Below are 15,618 nucleotides of genomic sequence, written 5' to 3' on the forward strand. Positions count from 1 at the left end.
AACACATGCCCTGTACTTAGAACATCCTCCTGTATCCTACAACTTAGCATTGTGGAAGTTTGGGGGATTCTGGAAAGCAGAACTGCATCTGACAGGGCACCAGCTCCTAGCCTAGCCCCTGGAACTACCCCCGTCTGAGCCATGCTCATCAGTGACCGTGAACTCAATGCTTTAACTACCTAGTTGCAAGGTAGTTTCCTCACTTCCTTTCTCCTGAGTCTACGACCAGCAGCCTCACCTTCTGGTAGACTGGTGCTTGGCATCAGTGAGTCCTTAAGAATCACCTTCCAATCAGGCTTCGTGTTGTCTTGGTTGGTTCTGGACTTAATTGATTTTGCTATCTTTGCTTCCATTCCCATCCCATGTGTCTGATGGCGAGTGAATTGTGTGTGTGTGTGTGTGTGTGTGTGTGTGTGTGTGTGTGTGTTGTGTGTTAGCATGCACTGAATCCAGAAAGCCTATGATACCCCGGGACCAGGCTGAAAGCCTCGGTGAGTCTCCCAGGACTGGAGACGGGACTTAGCAACAAGACTGAGCACCTAGCTCGCAAACCACCCTGAGATTTTCCCCCCAGCTTTCTAGATGGGCACCTTGGGAGGCAGAGCTACTTCAAGTGAACTGAAGAGTGAAAGTCTGTGACTTTGAAAACCTGCCTTTTAATAACATCTTCACAAAAGACAGGAAGGTGCCCTGTTTCTTTACTGGAAGAGCTGCTAACCCCACCACCTGGTGGAGAGACAGAGGGATAAAGGCCCGTTGCTTGGGAAACATATTAACTGCCACAGCCAAGAGCTGCTCTGTGGGGTGCAGAGCTGCAAGTTTCAAAGGCTAATCTTCAATGTAAAAATGTGGTCTTTTGGCCAAAAAGGAAATTAAAATGAAGTGAGGAGATAAGATGAGCTGTTAGTTGTGCTTGCCACCCACCTCATAGGAACTTTGGATTAGGGAAAAAAAAAAATTTTTTTTTCTGGGACCTGGCAGTGGATATATGTGCTTGCCAAGCAAGGCTGAAGACCTGCTCTTGTCTCCAGAACCCCACATGGAAGGAGAGAATTGACTCCCAAAGAAAAGTTGTCCTCTAACTTTCACAAGCATGCTCTGTGACGTGCACACTTGCATTCAACACACACACACAAATTATTAAAAAAAAAGAAAGAAAGAAAGAAAGAAAGAAAGAAAGAAAGAAAGAAAGAAAGAAAGAAAGAAAGAAAGAAAGAAAGAAAGAAAGGAAAATAAAAAGAACCACCTCTGTAGGGGACATACTGGCTCCCACATAAAACCTTTTTCTGGTTTCCTGTCTCTGCCTGCAACCTGGAACAGACTGAAGGAAGCAGCTGTGAGCCCAGAAGTACATACAGGATTTTACAGATGAAACTGATCCCTAATGTCATGCCATACATCCAGAAGCCCTGGAGGCTGAGGAGTGAGTTTAGGATTTGGACAACCAGCATGACTGGAAAGCACCCCAGGGGTGCAGTCAGGGGGGCTTTCTTTTTTGCCTTGAGCTATGGAGTCATGACTGTTACTTGGCATGGGTGAGGATGCCATGAGACAATCCAGTGATAGTAATGAACAGGGATTGCACGCTAAGACAGTGAGAAGCAAAGTTATGAAATCTTCGTGGGTGCCCTTGTTCAACCTTCTCTTCCCAGTACTTCAGTTATTCATCTGCTGAGTCACTCACTGATTCATCAGCTCATTTGTTAAAGTGCTAGCTGTGTAACCTGGAGGGAGTCGTTCAGTCATTCTGTGCTTCCATTTCTTCATCTATAAAATAGAGGTCTTCATAGTAATCATCTTCCAGGAGGTGCTAAATGAATGCAAAGAGAGTTACTGCTCTGGAAGTGTTTGGAAAGGGTTGCTGAAGCAATGTGCTGAATGACATCCTCATTCGGCATTTCAGGGCCTCTTAAAGCCTTCTTGCTTGGCCGCTTTGACACAATTTTCCTGGCTAGAGCCCTGTGGATATCCTGTCTGAGTTTACACATGCTGCATGTAGGCACCTCTCTGACCACAGTCTCTATAGGGTAGAAAATCATTCCTCACTTATCTTTTGAGTTGGGGAAGGAGACCTTCCAGAGAATGCTGGAGCTCCCCTGAGCCATCTAAATGTAATCCAGGAGCTTTGTCTGGGTTTGGGATATCAGTGTGTGTGTGTGTGTGTGTGTGTGTGTGTGTGTGTGTGTGTGTGTGTATTGGACATCAGAGACAGGTAAAAATGCAAGTAGCCGCAGGGCCTGCACTTTTTAGCTCAGGGAAGGCCGTCAGGTTGCTTGCTCTGCCCCGTTAGTGGTCCCTGTCTTGCTGTCCTCACACATTAGGGTGGGCTGAGGAGCAGGCCTCATTGTGACTACCAGGCTGCCACACCACTGACCATTCTCAGGGGACACTCCCACACCCTGAGCAAGTCTGTATTGGCCTTGGTGTATTTCAGCCTTCTTCCCTGTGCCCCTTATCTATCGGAGCACCTATCAGGGAATGCACTGGTTGACTATTCTGGATCGTTAGGTAAGGCTGGGAACATCATTGTTATTGGTGTTTTGACAATGAGAAGCTGAGACATGGAAACCAGTCAAAACGCAAGTCTTCAGGGCAGGACAGGCAGTGGGGACTGTTTCCAACTTGTCATGTCTTCTTCTATCACACTCAGTCTGAAAGGGAAGAGGTGGTACTGCCATCTCTTCCTGTATTTAGTCCTCTGCTCATCTCCCAATATACCACTCTGCCTCTCTGCACTACATTCCTTCAATCAGATCAAGATCAGAGACTTAACCATCATCCTCCCCTACAGCATGTACACTGAGCTTTACTATTGAGAACCAAAAATAGGATGGTTGGTAGTGGCACTCCAGGTGACCCGCACCAGAGGCTGGGTCCAAGGTTTCCATGCTCATAGGCAAGGTTTTCTTCCTTCGATCCTCCTATTTCCCCTTTCCTTCATTTCATCTTTCCCCATTCACCGGATCAGGTTCAAAACCTCCTCCATTAAAGAAGGGATTGGCTAGAAACCATTGCCCATACGTCACATACACCCCTCTCTCAGATGACAGTGAGAACATGCACTGAGATGCAGCTGAGGCCCAGAGAAGAACCACTCAGACTGCTGCCATTTCCAGTGAAAACCAACTCAGTCCACCTCAGGAGTGCCCAGGAACACCCTACCTGGAATCAGGGACTTCCTTCACCCCTATTTATGTCCCCAAAGGAAGAGAAGGCCTAGGCACTAAGTGACTAGACTATCTGCGTGCAGTCTAGTGACAGCATGGAAAAGCATACATCCTTCTTTCTTTATGACTGCTGTTACCATCACTTCTACCTCGTGGACAGAAAAAAAGCTCAAGAAATAGAAACTGACTGAAGATGATCAAAACAGGATTAAGAGACTCGGGCACTGGGACCTAGGCTCCAGCCCTATTGCTGAAGGAAGGGAATAAATGGGCTTTTTCAGTGTTCTCTTAGGTGGGCTTTTTGGCCAAATGGGCTGTACCTACTGCCCTGGCATACCAAAAGCCACTATCAGCAGTCTTCTTAGATGGCAGGGGGGCCACCTTACTGAAGGTGGGGGATGAGGCATGTTCACTTCACAGTTATGTTTCTATGGATCTGTCTTTTCAATTGAAATTGGGGTAAGGCTCAGCTCTGAATGTTGGACTATCCTATCTAAGGGAGCCCTGGCTTTGAAATTCACCTCCTCTCATTTCTGTGTGGCCTTGAGTAAATTAGGGAACTACTTCAGATCCTCAGCTTCCACATCTGTGAAATAGGGATGGACAACAAGTCTCAGAGTTGTATGCTGAAGGTAGAGAGAAATTATGCACATGAAATACTTGGCTCCAGCCGCTCTGGCCAGGATCAGCCATAGCTGCTGGTGTTAGTGGTAATATTTCTCCCTCAAAGTAGTCAGACCTCACCATGAGGTATCTAGTATGTGGAACCTGTTTCAGATATGGAGGCTTCAAGATAGAGGACAGCACTCCCAAGCTGTTAAGTCCATGGCTTCCTGAGTTTCTGTCCAGATTCATGTGAGAGTGTGGCTGTCACACACAGAAGAAAGTTGACCACCTGCTCTCTGTGCCTATACTCTCGGCATCAGCCTGTGGCAACCATGCTGACTTTTCTAGGTCTCTAGCTCTCAATCTGCTCTTTTTCCTCAGTTGGTTATATCCCTTTTGCACTCAGATACAGCGACACTCATTCTAGTTAGGAAACTATTCACATGTACATTCATTATCTCCCACGGGGTCTGTGTTCCTTCCCCACACAGTGCACTTCTGGAAGGCAGTGCCCAAGAGTCTACTGTTGGCCTCACTAGGGCAAGGTACAGTGTGTGACAGAGCCCAGCCAAGTTTCGTAAATGCTCACATGAGGAAGGCTGTGTTAGTTCTGGCCTTTACAAGCCTTTATTATGCATTATTTTCTCTTTCTGACCCCAGAATGTGCTAGTCATATCTCCAAGTTGCTTAACCCCAAGCCTCCCTCCCTGTGTGTGTGTGTGTGTGTGTGTGTTTGTATTAGAGTTTTATTGCTGTGAAGGTAATCAAACCATGACCAAGGAACTCTTATAAAGGAAAACATTTAATTAGGGCTGACTTAACAGTTTCAGAGGTTTAGTCCCTTATCATCATGGCAGGAAACATGGAAAGTACAGGCAGACATGGTGCTGGAGAAGGAGCAGAGAGTTCTACATCTTGATCCTCAGGCAGCAGTAGGAGTCTGGGTGCCACACTGAGCATAGCTTGAGCAAAGCCTGCCCCACAGTGACACACTTCCTCCAACAAGGCCACACCTCCTAAGAGTGCCCCTTTGTACGAGCCAAGCATTCAAACACGTGAGTCTATGGGGGACATACATATTCAAACCACTACAATATTCTTGCTCAAAATGATAAAACATGACAGTACATATGTACACACCCAAACACACTGAAGGATAGTTTAACAACATGCCATTCAGCCCTTGAAGATACCATTTACTATTACTACTGCTGTTTTATTTGGTTTTATCAAGGTGATTTCATGTGTTTTTTTTTTTTATAGTTTCAATTCTTTAAATTTTTAATTTTGTTTGTGCATCCAGTCTGTGGGTATGTGTTCAGAAGCTGGTCTTCAGTGTCGTCTTCTTTAATCCATCTACACCTTAGTTTTTTGAGGCAGAGTGTCACACAGAACCTGCAACTCACTGCTTCTGTTAGGCTGGCCAACAAGCGCTGCCCCGCTCTCTCTTTATCACCTGGCTTACGGGCTCCCACTATGGTGCCAGGATTTTATATGGCTTCTGAGGATCCGAATTTGGGCCTTCATGCTATGCAGAAAGCACTTTTACTGTGAGCCATCTTCCCAGCCCCAGTGCCCTTGTTAATTCATCTGCTTCTCAACATAGCCCTTCGAGACAGTTGAAGCAGGCATACTTTGCCTCTTCTCTATGAGTTTGTTTTAGAAAAGCTGCTTTTGTGAAATCACACTGAGAATTGGTCTGCCCATCCCTGTGGCATACATAGAAGCATTCACATTGTGAAAGAACATGACATGCCCGGGGGCCCCTGGGTAAAGAGTCCTGTAATTTATAAATGCAGCGATAGTATTGAGCCAGACAACATTCAGACAATCATTTTCTGCTTGGAGGGGAAAAGCTATGATTTATTAAGCAAACTGCCTCTGTCTCTCCAGGAATGATGTTGAGTTTGATTTCTTGTTCGCTGACCTACCCTGAGAAGGAATGAAATTGGAGACCAGTCTCTTGTGAGATTTACTATATAATACTGTGCAGGAAAGGGCTGCATGTCTGAGGGCACATGGGGCTGTGAATGGTGGATGCACTAATAGGGTCAAAGAAAGAATGACTTATGGATCCAGATCAGGGGAAATAAGAACACAGAGGAACATAACCATGATTTGTTTAACTGGAATTTGTCCTAATCCATGCTCCAGCTAGGTGGTAAATGTCTTTCTTGTCTCTTAGTGTCCTCGTTGGAACCCAGAAATCTTCCAGTGAGGATCTGGATTAGTACTCATGCTGCCTAGAGGATGGGCAGCATGAAGAGGTAGTTGCCTGGAATAGGTTGACACAACCTTGAGTCTACACTCACTCCACAGACCAAGTTGGGGAGTTGTTCCTGGGCCCACAGAGAATAACTTCTGGCTGATTTTCTTATGTGTAAAACTCGTGTTTGGAGTGTCTGAAACACCAGTACTTGTGTTTCAGTGGTGAGGATTGAGTTGTCATCTCTGCTGGAAGCTCCTGTGGAAGCATCAACCTGGACAAATAGAGGCATGGCATCAGGGCTTGGTGGTCACAGAACTGTAAGGTGGCCTTTCAGCAAATGTTTTTGGGTACTTGTGTTAAAAAATACAAGACCTGGGAAGTCAGAGTAATGAACGGACTGTTCTAGGCATCAGCAGATGCCTACTCTATGTTTGAAAGTTCAGTGCTATGACTACAAATTTGAGCGACTGAGGCTATAGAAAGTGAACTGAGCTTAGATGCTGAGAGATGCTTTTTGTTTCTCATTCTTCTGAGAAAAGTCTGAGAAGAAACACATGAGTGGAGTGGGTTAATTTGGCCCAGTTTCTGAGCTTTCCACCCACTGTGGCTTGATCCAATGGCAGTGGGCCAGTGGTAAGGCAGAACCTGTGGGACCATGGGACAGAGGAGGCCATTCAGATCAAGGCTACCAGGAATCTGAGGGAAACAGGGGAAGGGAAAGAGAGAGCTTCCAGTGACCTCCTTCCTCCAACTAGGCCCCATGCCCTATGCCTCATGCCCATCATCTCCCAATAAAGCCATAAAATTAGCAATCCGTCTGTAGATTGCTAATTTATCCATCGATGGATAAAGTCAGGGCCCTTGAGATCCATTCACTTCCCCCAAGGCTCATCAGCTGACAATAGAGCCTTTGACTTACAAGACTTCAGGAGATATTTCAGATTCAAACCAGCCATGTCCAGACAGACCAAGGAAGGCATTGGTTCAGGGCTGGTTGCATTGCTCCAGTGAGATCCCTGGTCATGAATTGATGTTTACAATGCCAGACTATAGAATAAGGCTCAGTGGGGAGCAGGGTTCCATGTTAAAGTAATTCTTTATTTCCCCCATTATGCTTTAAGATAGAGAGCAACCAAAGTATTATCTCTAGGAGTGTGTGTGTGTGTGTGTGTGTGTGTGTATAGGCCATTCTATCATGATGGTTTTCAACTATTCAGTAAGATGTAACCTATATAAATCCAAACTCAAGTACAGGCTTCTATTAAATTATGAACCAGCCTTATTCAGATACTTATCTCTTGTTCATTCATTTATTTAACAATCACCAAGTGCCTCCTTGGTATTGTATATAAACTACAGTATTGCTCAATAGATAACAAGAGTGGGTGGAGGGTACCAGCTACAAAGTATAGCCCCTTTTCCAGGAAGGGGCTCATTCCACGGAGAGCACTGACAGCAGACTGAGGGGAGGCCTGGTGTTAAGAAAACCTGTGCTGCAAAAACAAACAAAAAAAAATTTAAAAACAAAACAAAACAGTGAATAGACTATAAGTGGGCAAAACAAAGGAAACTGTGGGCACCCTAGGGTAAGGGCTATAGCCCAGCTTGTATGCAGGAGGCCCAGGACTTGATCCCCAGCACTACAAAAAGAAGAAGAAAAGAGGAAGGAAGGACGGAAGGAAGGAGGGAGGAGGAGAAGAAGAAAGGAGGAGGGAGGGAAGAAGAAAAAAGAGGAAGAGGAAGGAAGAAAGGAGGGGAAGGAGGAGGAGGGGAAGAAGGAGGAAATAGTGATTAACTTTCTTCTTATGTCACACCAGGGGCTCTGATGAGAGGCAGATGGCCCATCACCTCAGGGCTTAACAAGCCAGGAAAGCATTTTGTGGAAGCATAGAGGCCAAGGACTAGAATGGCGATGTCTTTCCCATCTGAGAGTCAGCAGAGGGGTCCTAGGAGGTGCCCTTTGTACTGGAATGTGAGGGTTGAGTAGAAAGCACAAAAATAAAGGGGATTGTGCCATCCAGTGAAATGGGGAGGCCAAGGTAAGGTCATCAACGCCTACGCTGGCTACTGCTGAGAGAGTCAAGGCTTCCTCCAGCAGTTGCTAAGAGTCAAGTCCACCTCCAGCTGTTGTGGAGAGTAAAAGTTTCCTGCAGTTGTTGCTGGCAGGGAGGAACCCCCTCAAGCTGTCGCTGATAAGCCAAGTCCTTCCAGCTATTAGTGGTAGTCAAGGCCCCCTTCTGCTGTTCATGAGAGGCAAGAGTCCTTCAGTGGAGATGGTGGTGGTGGCCAGATGGTAATGATGCCAGGACTAGTGTCCTGTAGCTCACAGGGCCAGGAGAGGGTAGTATTGTTTGGGTTTTTTTTTGTTTGTTTGTTTGTTTGTTTTTTAATTTTTTATCTTTTTTTTTACTTTTTTTTCCCTGAGAATCTGAGTCCTTCTGCTTATGTCCCTTTTGTGTAGCTTCCCTGTAAACATCCTGTCCCACTACAGTTCCTAGCAGACTGTTTATAGTCAACACCGTGTGTGGTTCCCAGAGCCAGACCTAAGCCCTTAGACAAAGCTGGCTTCTGTTGATCTCTGATTTGCCAATTCTTCACCTGAAACAGCTCTTGAATCTCCCTGCTCCTCTTGCCCCAGCCTGTCTCCTCGATAGCTTCCTTCCTAATTCGCCATGAACTGCTGTGGAGTTCACTAAGGTGAGTATGTTGCTCAGCAACCCTTCCCTACAAGATGCATAGTCTAAACCCAGGGGCCTGGTCCAGCCCACTGCTTTCATCTTCCGGACTCTGGGTGGATGCATCCTTCGGATCTACTTAATTTTGCTGGGACTCATTGTATCTGATATTCTCACAAGCAAATCTGGTGCTTAACCTGTGCTAGCCAGGGAGACCCAAGACCTCTGCATGATGTTTTGTATGCTCCATAGGGCTGTCCTATGCCAGTTATTGTGGTAGCAGAATGAGTCCCTGCAGTGAGGAAGTGGAATGGTTGCATGAGGACTGTTTTGCATGTATGTGATCCTAGGATTCGAACCTGGGGCCTCCTGAATGCTAAGTATGTGCTCTACTACTAAGCTACCCCAGTCCCTGCCACAGTCTGTGTTTGAAGCTTTGTGCTCTATCCACTCTTTTACTCCTGTAAAGTCAATCTCGGGATCAAAAGGTAGAGAAATGGACTCTGCTTGTGAGGGAAGACAGAACCACTTTGAATACTGATAGTCTGGGGAAATTGGGACCCTCTCTTGATGGGACAGTGCAGTTTGTTTCCTGTTCCTTACTGCCTTGTTGTGCTGTGCCAATTTGCATGTTTTTCAAATCCGTATTATGGGAAGCTTTGGGACTGTGACCTTGGTGACATCAGGACTGCATTGTAGAGATGGGGACCAGCCAAAGTCCATTGTATCTCCCCTGTTGCTCACGATCCAATAATTCTCTTAAATTTTCATGCTTGCATTGTTTTCCCTGGCCCTTGGGGACAATTACTTTAAGACCTTGTTTTTATAGACGCGACATCTGATGTATATTCACAGTTACCATCTCACATGACTTTCATATCACACCCTCCTTTCAGACCAACTTGCTCACTTCCTCCTCCATTCTCCAGAGTGTCCGTTACATCCTGTGTCCCATTACCCTGAATTTTCTGTGCAGTGGTCTGCCTCTCACCCCTTGCAAGCAGGAGGTATGAGTTGGTTGGTTTTTTGTCCCAACTCTGGTCATGGGACAGTAGTGTTGTTGGAACCTCCTGTGCAGTGTGAATGTTAGGGTGGTAGGAAGATTCCTTGTCATTGTCTTAAGCATGTCAGGAAAGCCTGGGATGGGATTAATGCCCAACTTAACTTGTACTTTCTCTCTGTTTTCCATTTTCAGACTTGCCTTTGCTGAACTAGAAATGCCATCGAGAAGCAACTGGCACTTTTGGGGACTGTGCTGAACAAGGCTCAGAGCTGTGGGGCTGAGCAGTTGCATTTGTGGGCCAAGAGTTGACAGTGGCTCAGCTTCCTGAGGTGAGTGACTGATTTCTCCCACATGAAGGGGATGTGCTGTCTTTTCCAGTCTCTCCAGTGGGGCTGTTCTGTGGGTGCACTGGGGGATGAGAAAAATATGCTGTCTTTCCAACACTTGGAATTACGTTGAGGGATTGGACAGGGGATGAGACATGCACTGTGTTTTCCAGACGGTTCTGTGGGCTATGTAGCAGAGCAAGGGGTGTTGCCCTGTTTTCTTAGACTCTTTGTATCATTGCTTGCCTGCCATGTGGAGCAGCGCCCACAGAGGGGACCCATTCTCCCTGTGAAGTGCAGAGCAGGCTTCTGATGGAGAGCTTTGCAGTTCTCTTGAAAACTGACAAGAGATACCTGAATTGTGAGCATTCTTCCATGACAAGTGGCTGCTGTTACAAATAAGGCCTGGCCTGACACTGTTGCATTCTAGGTTAAGAGGTACTTGCTTGTTCTGAGGACAGGCCTGATGAACTTCCCTTGCTCTTTGTCCTGTGCATCTAGATCTAGAGATGAGCTGGCTGCTGTGTGGAATCAGAGTTTTTGCCAGTACCTGGATGCCTCTCAGGGGAGAATGTTGTGGCAGCCACAATGAAGTCCTGGGTGTATGCATCGCTAGCCTACATCCTGAACATAGTACTAGGAAAGACATGTGTATTTGCATGATATTATTTATATACATATAAATACACATCTACATCTGTACACAGCATCCAAATTATTACTAAACACACTGTATTGGTTACTTTTCAGTGACAGGAGTGTCTTAGGAAAGGAAGGGTTTATTCTGGCCCACAGTTTGAGGTATAGCCAATTCATTGTGACAGAGAAGTTATGGTATCAGGAGAATGAGGCAGCTGGTCATATGGTACCCACAGTCAGGAAGCAGAGAGAGATGAATGTTGGTGCTCAGGTTGCTCTCTCCTGATTTAGTTCAGGACCCAGCAGATCTGTGGGAACAACCACAATTCGAGTAGGCATTCCCACCCCAATTAGTTCAACCTATGGCAGTTCTAAACCTCATCAAGTTGACTGACTTATCTGCATAGTAACTGCATCATGAGCTCTTGCTGATGATGCTAGAACATCCATGAAATTCAGGTCTATCTTGCTATTAAATGACTCAATACCACTCTAAGTACCACATTTAGTAAACTATCAGGCCTGTGTTAGATCCTTATTCTGAAATACTAACAAAGCTATGCCAAGTTGCACTGCTGTGGAAAGCAGCCACTCACAGTGAGCACCTATCTTGACTGTTGTGCTCAGATTCAAAGGTCCAGGAATGCGCCATAAAAGAGGAAGAAATCCCAGAGCGGAGGGTGGGTGTCATGGATCCATCCCTCCTTGCTGTGACCAGATACCTGACAAAAGCTACCTAAGGGAAGATGGATTTATTTGGGCTTATGGTTTAAGGGAATACTATCCAGCATGGAGGTAAAGACACAGTGGCAGGAATGGCTTCTGTTATAGCAGCAGAAGCTTGCTCTCATCTGGGCAGATAGACCTAGAAGCTGAAGAGTTACAGCAGGAATTAGAGCTGAGCTATGACTCATAACTACGCACACAGTGTTCCCCTCCCAACCCCTTCCTCCAGTCAGGCCATATCTTAAAGTTTCCATAATTCCCCAAACAGGGCCACCAGCAGAAGATCAGTCATTGAAACATCTAAGACTGCAGAGAACATATCACCTCCAAACTTTAATAATGGGCAAATGTTTGTTCGGATGGCTACAGGTCTCTAGCCCTGGCAGTAGCCAACTGGACCTTATTGAAGGACACCTCTCCCTTGTTCCCCATGAGCCAGGTATATGAGCCACTGCACTGACACATAATCTTGCAAGGGAAAGTACAACAGACAGCCCCTAGCAATATGTGAATGTGCATACATGTCAGAACACAACACATGGTCTCTTGTCCTGAGCTCAGAGTGGGAGGAAAACTTGAACCTAGCTGAGCTGCATTAGCAAGGATACCTTTACTTAAATGCCACTGTATTCCCAACATCACTTGACAAATACTAGTTCCCCTCAGGTGCCTACAAGTGTTTCTGACTTCTTGAATGGTCTGTTCTAGACAAAGACCCAGAGAGTTCATGTCCTATCCTAGAGTGGCTAAGGGGAAGAAGGAAGTATGCATAGAAGTGGCAGGAGAGTGAGCAGGGGCCCTGGAGCAGTTGTGTGGGCACAAGAGGTCTGTCCATGGGGAGCCCAACTCCACTGAAAATGAGTCAAAAAAGAGAGTGGGGAGAGATACAAGGACTGTTGGTCACAATTCATGACAGAAATGTTTCCTCCTTCACAGGGTCTATGGGCCTTGTAGAGAGCCAAGCCTATTCCTGCCTCAACCCAGTCAGACAGAGTCACGTCCATGGAAGCTTTCAGGGCAAAGTTATTTCCTTTAAAAACAATAGGCTGTGTTATCAGCCAGACCAGAGACAGCCTGCAGGCCAGGCTCTCAGTAGCTGAGATAAGAGGGCATGTTGGCGGTCCCCCAGTCCACCTGGGTGGAGAGGAGCTTGGGGGAATTTCCTTTGTTGATAGCCTTTGAGGAGAGAGAGGCAGTGTCAAGCAGTGTCAGTGTCAAGAAGCACGTGCTCCTTCCCTGGATGAAGGCAAACACAAGCAGGGGAGTATCTTTGCATATTCTAAAGGCTGTCAGATGGTGAAGGATTAGCTTGTACAGGGGAGTTAATGAGTGAACCCAGTGGATAAATAAGTAGAAAAAGAAGACAGCTTTTGTTTCTGTCTGCACGTCCCATCTTCAGGTTCTTGGCAGGTACTCAGGGGTGCCTCCAGCCCTGGGGCATTACTGGGCACTGAAAGTGAAGGGAGACAGCAGGTACCATCCGTCTGGGATGCTGATAGCCCAGGTGGGGAAAATAGATCTACCAGTCAGTGGCTAGCACAGAGCATAGTTCTGGCTTTGTGAAGCTGGAGACATATGCAGTTTAAAGTTCTCCATATAGAAATAATATACTAAGTCATAGATTTAAAATAAAATATAAGCCTTGATAAGTGGGGTGCTCTGGGGAGAGGGGACCGCTCTTCTGGGTGTGGGTCAGTTCTCTGGTGGATTTGGAGCTGAGGGATTATCAGGCCTTCTTTCCTGGGTCTCTGGAGCTTGTAGGTGGGGAACAGGTAACCTGTTACTATCTGGACACATACTCATAAGGCCATTGGGAAGGACAGGAACATCCACTGTAGTGTTTGGTAACGTGGGTGTTCTTGGTTTTGTTTTCTGGCTGATGAGATGGAGTGAAGTCTTTTGTTCTCTTCATGCTGCCGGGTGCTCAAAGACACAGTCTATATAATCTTTAGGTCAACTGTGGTGTTTTGGGAATGTCCTCACCCATATGGGCTCCTATGTTAGTAGGCTTAGTTACCATGTAGTGGAACTGTTTAAAAAGGATTAGAAGGATTAGGAGATATGGCCTTGATGGAAAAAAGTATGTTGCTGGGAGTGGACTCTCTTGGTCTCTCTTTCTGTCTCTCTTTCTACCTGTTTCCTTCATATCAAGATGTAAAACTCTTGGCTATTGCTCCAGCACCATGCCTTTCTGCTTCTTGCCATGATGATCATGAACTAACCCTTTTAAAAATGCTGATCAAGCCCCCAATCTGATGCTTTCTTTCATAGGAGTTGCCATGATCATCCTGTTTGTTCATAGCAATAGAACAGTAACTAAGACACTGACCTAGTGATCCCACTTCCAGGGTACATCCCAAGGACCAGCTGAACTACAGTTGTGCTGAGCTTGGTGTGTGTGGAGCATCTGGGAGTACTTCCAGTGACTTGGCTAGAGCTCATTTCTAAAAGCACATGGTCAGCCACCATGGGAACTTTCTACTGATAAGCCAGGTGCAACCCACTTATAAAGAGCTTGTGCTTTGTTTTAAATATGTGGCTTTGTATAGTGTTTCCTTAGAGACAACTCCACACTGCATGAGCTGTTTATGGAACAGAGGCACAGGATGGTTTAGTAACATACCCATAGGCACATGGCTCTGAGCTGAGCTTTGAAGCTGCAGTGCATTTCCAGGGCCTTTCCCACCAGCTCTGTTGCCTCTTCAGGATCCTTGCTTCTAATTCTTTTGTAGCCTCTAATATCTGGGAAAATAGCCTGGATAGCCAAGTTCAGGAAAAGGCTTAGATAAAACATAGCTTAGAATGAAATCACTCATAATGGATCCATGTGGAGCTTTTCCTAGAAGAGCAGGATGTTCCAAGTGTTAGATGCTAATGGCAAAGCCCCGTTTGTGAACAAAAAAATGAGTACTGGGGGCTGGTGATGTTGAGTCTTCTCTCTGGCCTGTACACCCTCAGTTGGGCTTGTCAGAGCAGGCTCATTTTCCCACACGTCCACGAGCACCTGTTTCATTGTCCCAATCCCGAAGCTTTTAAACGTCAGGACCAGGAGTGTTCCTTCACTTGTGACTGCTTACTGTGCAGCTTGTTGTGGGCTCTCTGCTATTACCTGCATCTTCCTTATTGTATCAGATGTAACTCACATCAGCCTCCCTTGAATCCAACACTTTCCTTCATGGAGAATGGCTATTTCTGGTCAACCACTGTGGCCAAGCCAGTGTTGCAGGAAGGGAGGGCCACCAGGGGCATGGAAATTTTGTAGGTGCTTTTAGAAGCCACTCGTATGTGCTGAGTCCTTCACTCTTCATGAATGAGCAGCTTTTCGTCTGGTCATACCCAGCTGGCAAGTATTCAGGCATTTACAGTTTCTGCAGATAATCTCAGTTCCAGACATGCTTTCATTTTGCTCTTCTTTTTTCTAATGCTCATATCCATAATAGCTCTGAGAGAGAGTCCAAGTTCTATGGGATGAAGGACAAGATTCCTCAACATCCCCTCTGAGTCCCCAGTCTCATCCAACCTCATCCAACTTGTTGCTATGTACAGCACTCTATAGAGCAGTGATTAGTGTGGTGTGGGTGCAGATCACACTTCTGCTACTCACCGAGTCATCCTGACCTCAGTTTGCTTACCTGTCAGATGGTTAGTTGATTATAGCCTGAAGTAGTTAATATACAGAAAAGTGCTCAGAGTCATTCTAGATACAGCACACTGTAATGGCCAGTATGAAACAGAAGAGTTGTCAGTGGGTATTGGAAACACAGCTCTTTCTCCAGAGGGAAGGAAACTTTATTCTGAGCCAAATATAAGTAACCATGGATGAGGAACACAGACTTAAGTTGTGCCAGGTGATGCGGTTCCCCTGTTAACTGGTAACATGGATTCTATAGTCACAAAACAAAAGAAAGTCATAAAGCAATGCATTTACCCATTTAGTGGGAACATCAGGAGGGCTGGTTACAGCAAAGGGTATGGGTTATCTTACTATAGATTTCAGAGGCTAATGGCATGCTTAGCTTTTAAGGTTTTGGAAGCTTGTAGTGTGTTAATACATACTGAAGGTTTCACCTGAAGTTAAAAGAATGCTAGATCAGATACAGAGATAGTTGATAAATGGATATTAGGGAGACTTAAAAAATGACCTATAATATTTGTTTATGAGATAGGGTCTCACGTAGTCAAGCTGGCCTTGAACTTGCTATGTAGCTGAGGATGACCTTAAACTTCTGTTCTTCTTGCCTCTACATCCCCAGGACTGAGATTACAG

General features: G+C 45.8%; 1 protein-coding gene across 2 annotated transcripts in view; it reads left to right on the forward strand.

The window, feature by feature from the left end:
* Positions 1 to 15,618, forward strand: part of St3gal1 (ST3 beta-galactoside alpha-2,3-sialyltransferase 1) — a 69,501-nt gene that overhangs the window by 10,034 nt on the left and 43,849 nt on the right. For both annotated transcript variants that reach the window (XM_055626519.1, XM_055626517.1), the window contains one exon: positions 9,853 to 9,989. The gene's annotated coding sequence lies outside the window, so the exon portion shown is untranslated. The remainder of the gene's footprint in view (positions 1 to 9,852; positions 9,990 to 15,618) is intronic.

The sequence above is a fragment of the Psammomys obesus genome, unplaced genomic scaffold, assembly GCF_907164565.1.
Source record: "Psammomys obesus unplaced genomic scaffold, mPsaObe1.curated_primary_1811, whole genome shotgun sequence".
In the NCBI taxonomy this organism is placed as follows: domain Eukaryota; kingdom Metazoa; phylum Chordata; class Mammalia; order Rodentia; family Muridae; genus Psammomys; species Psammomys obesus.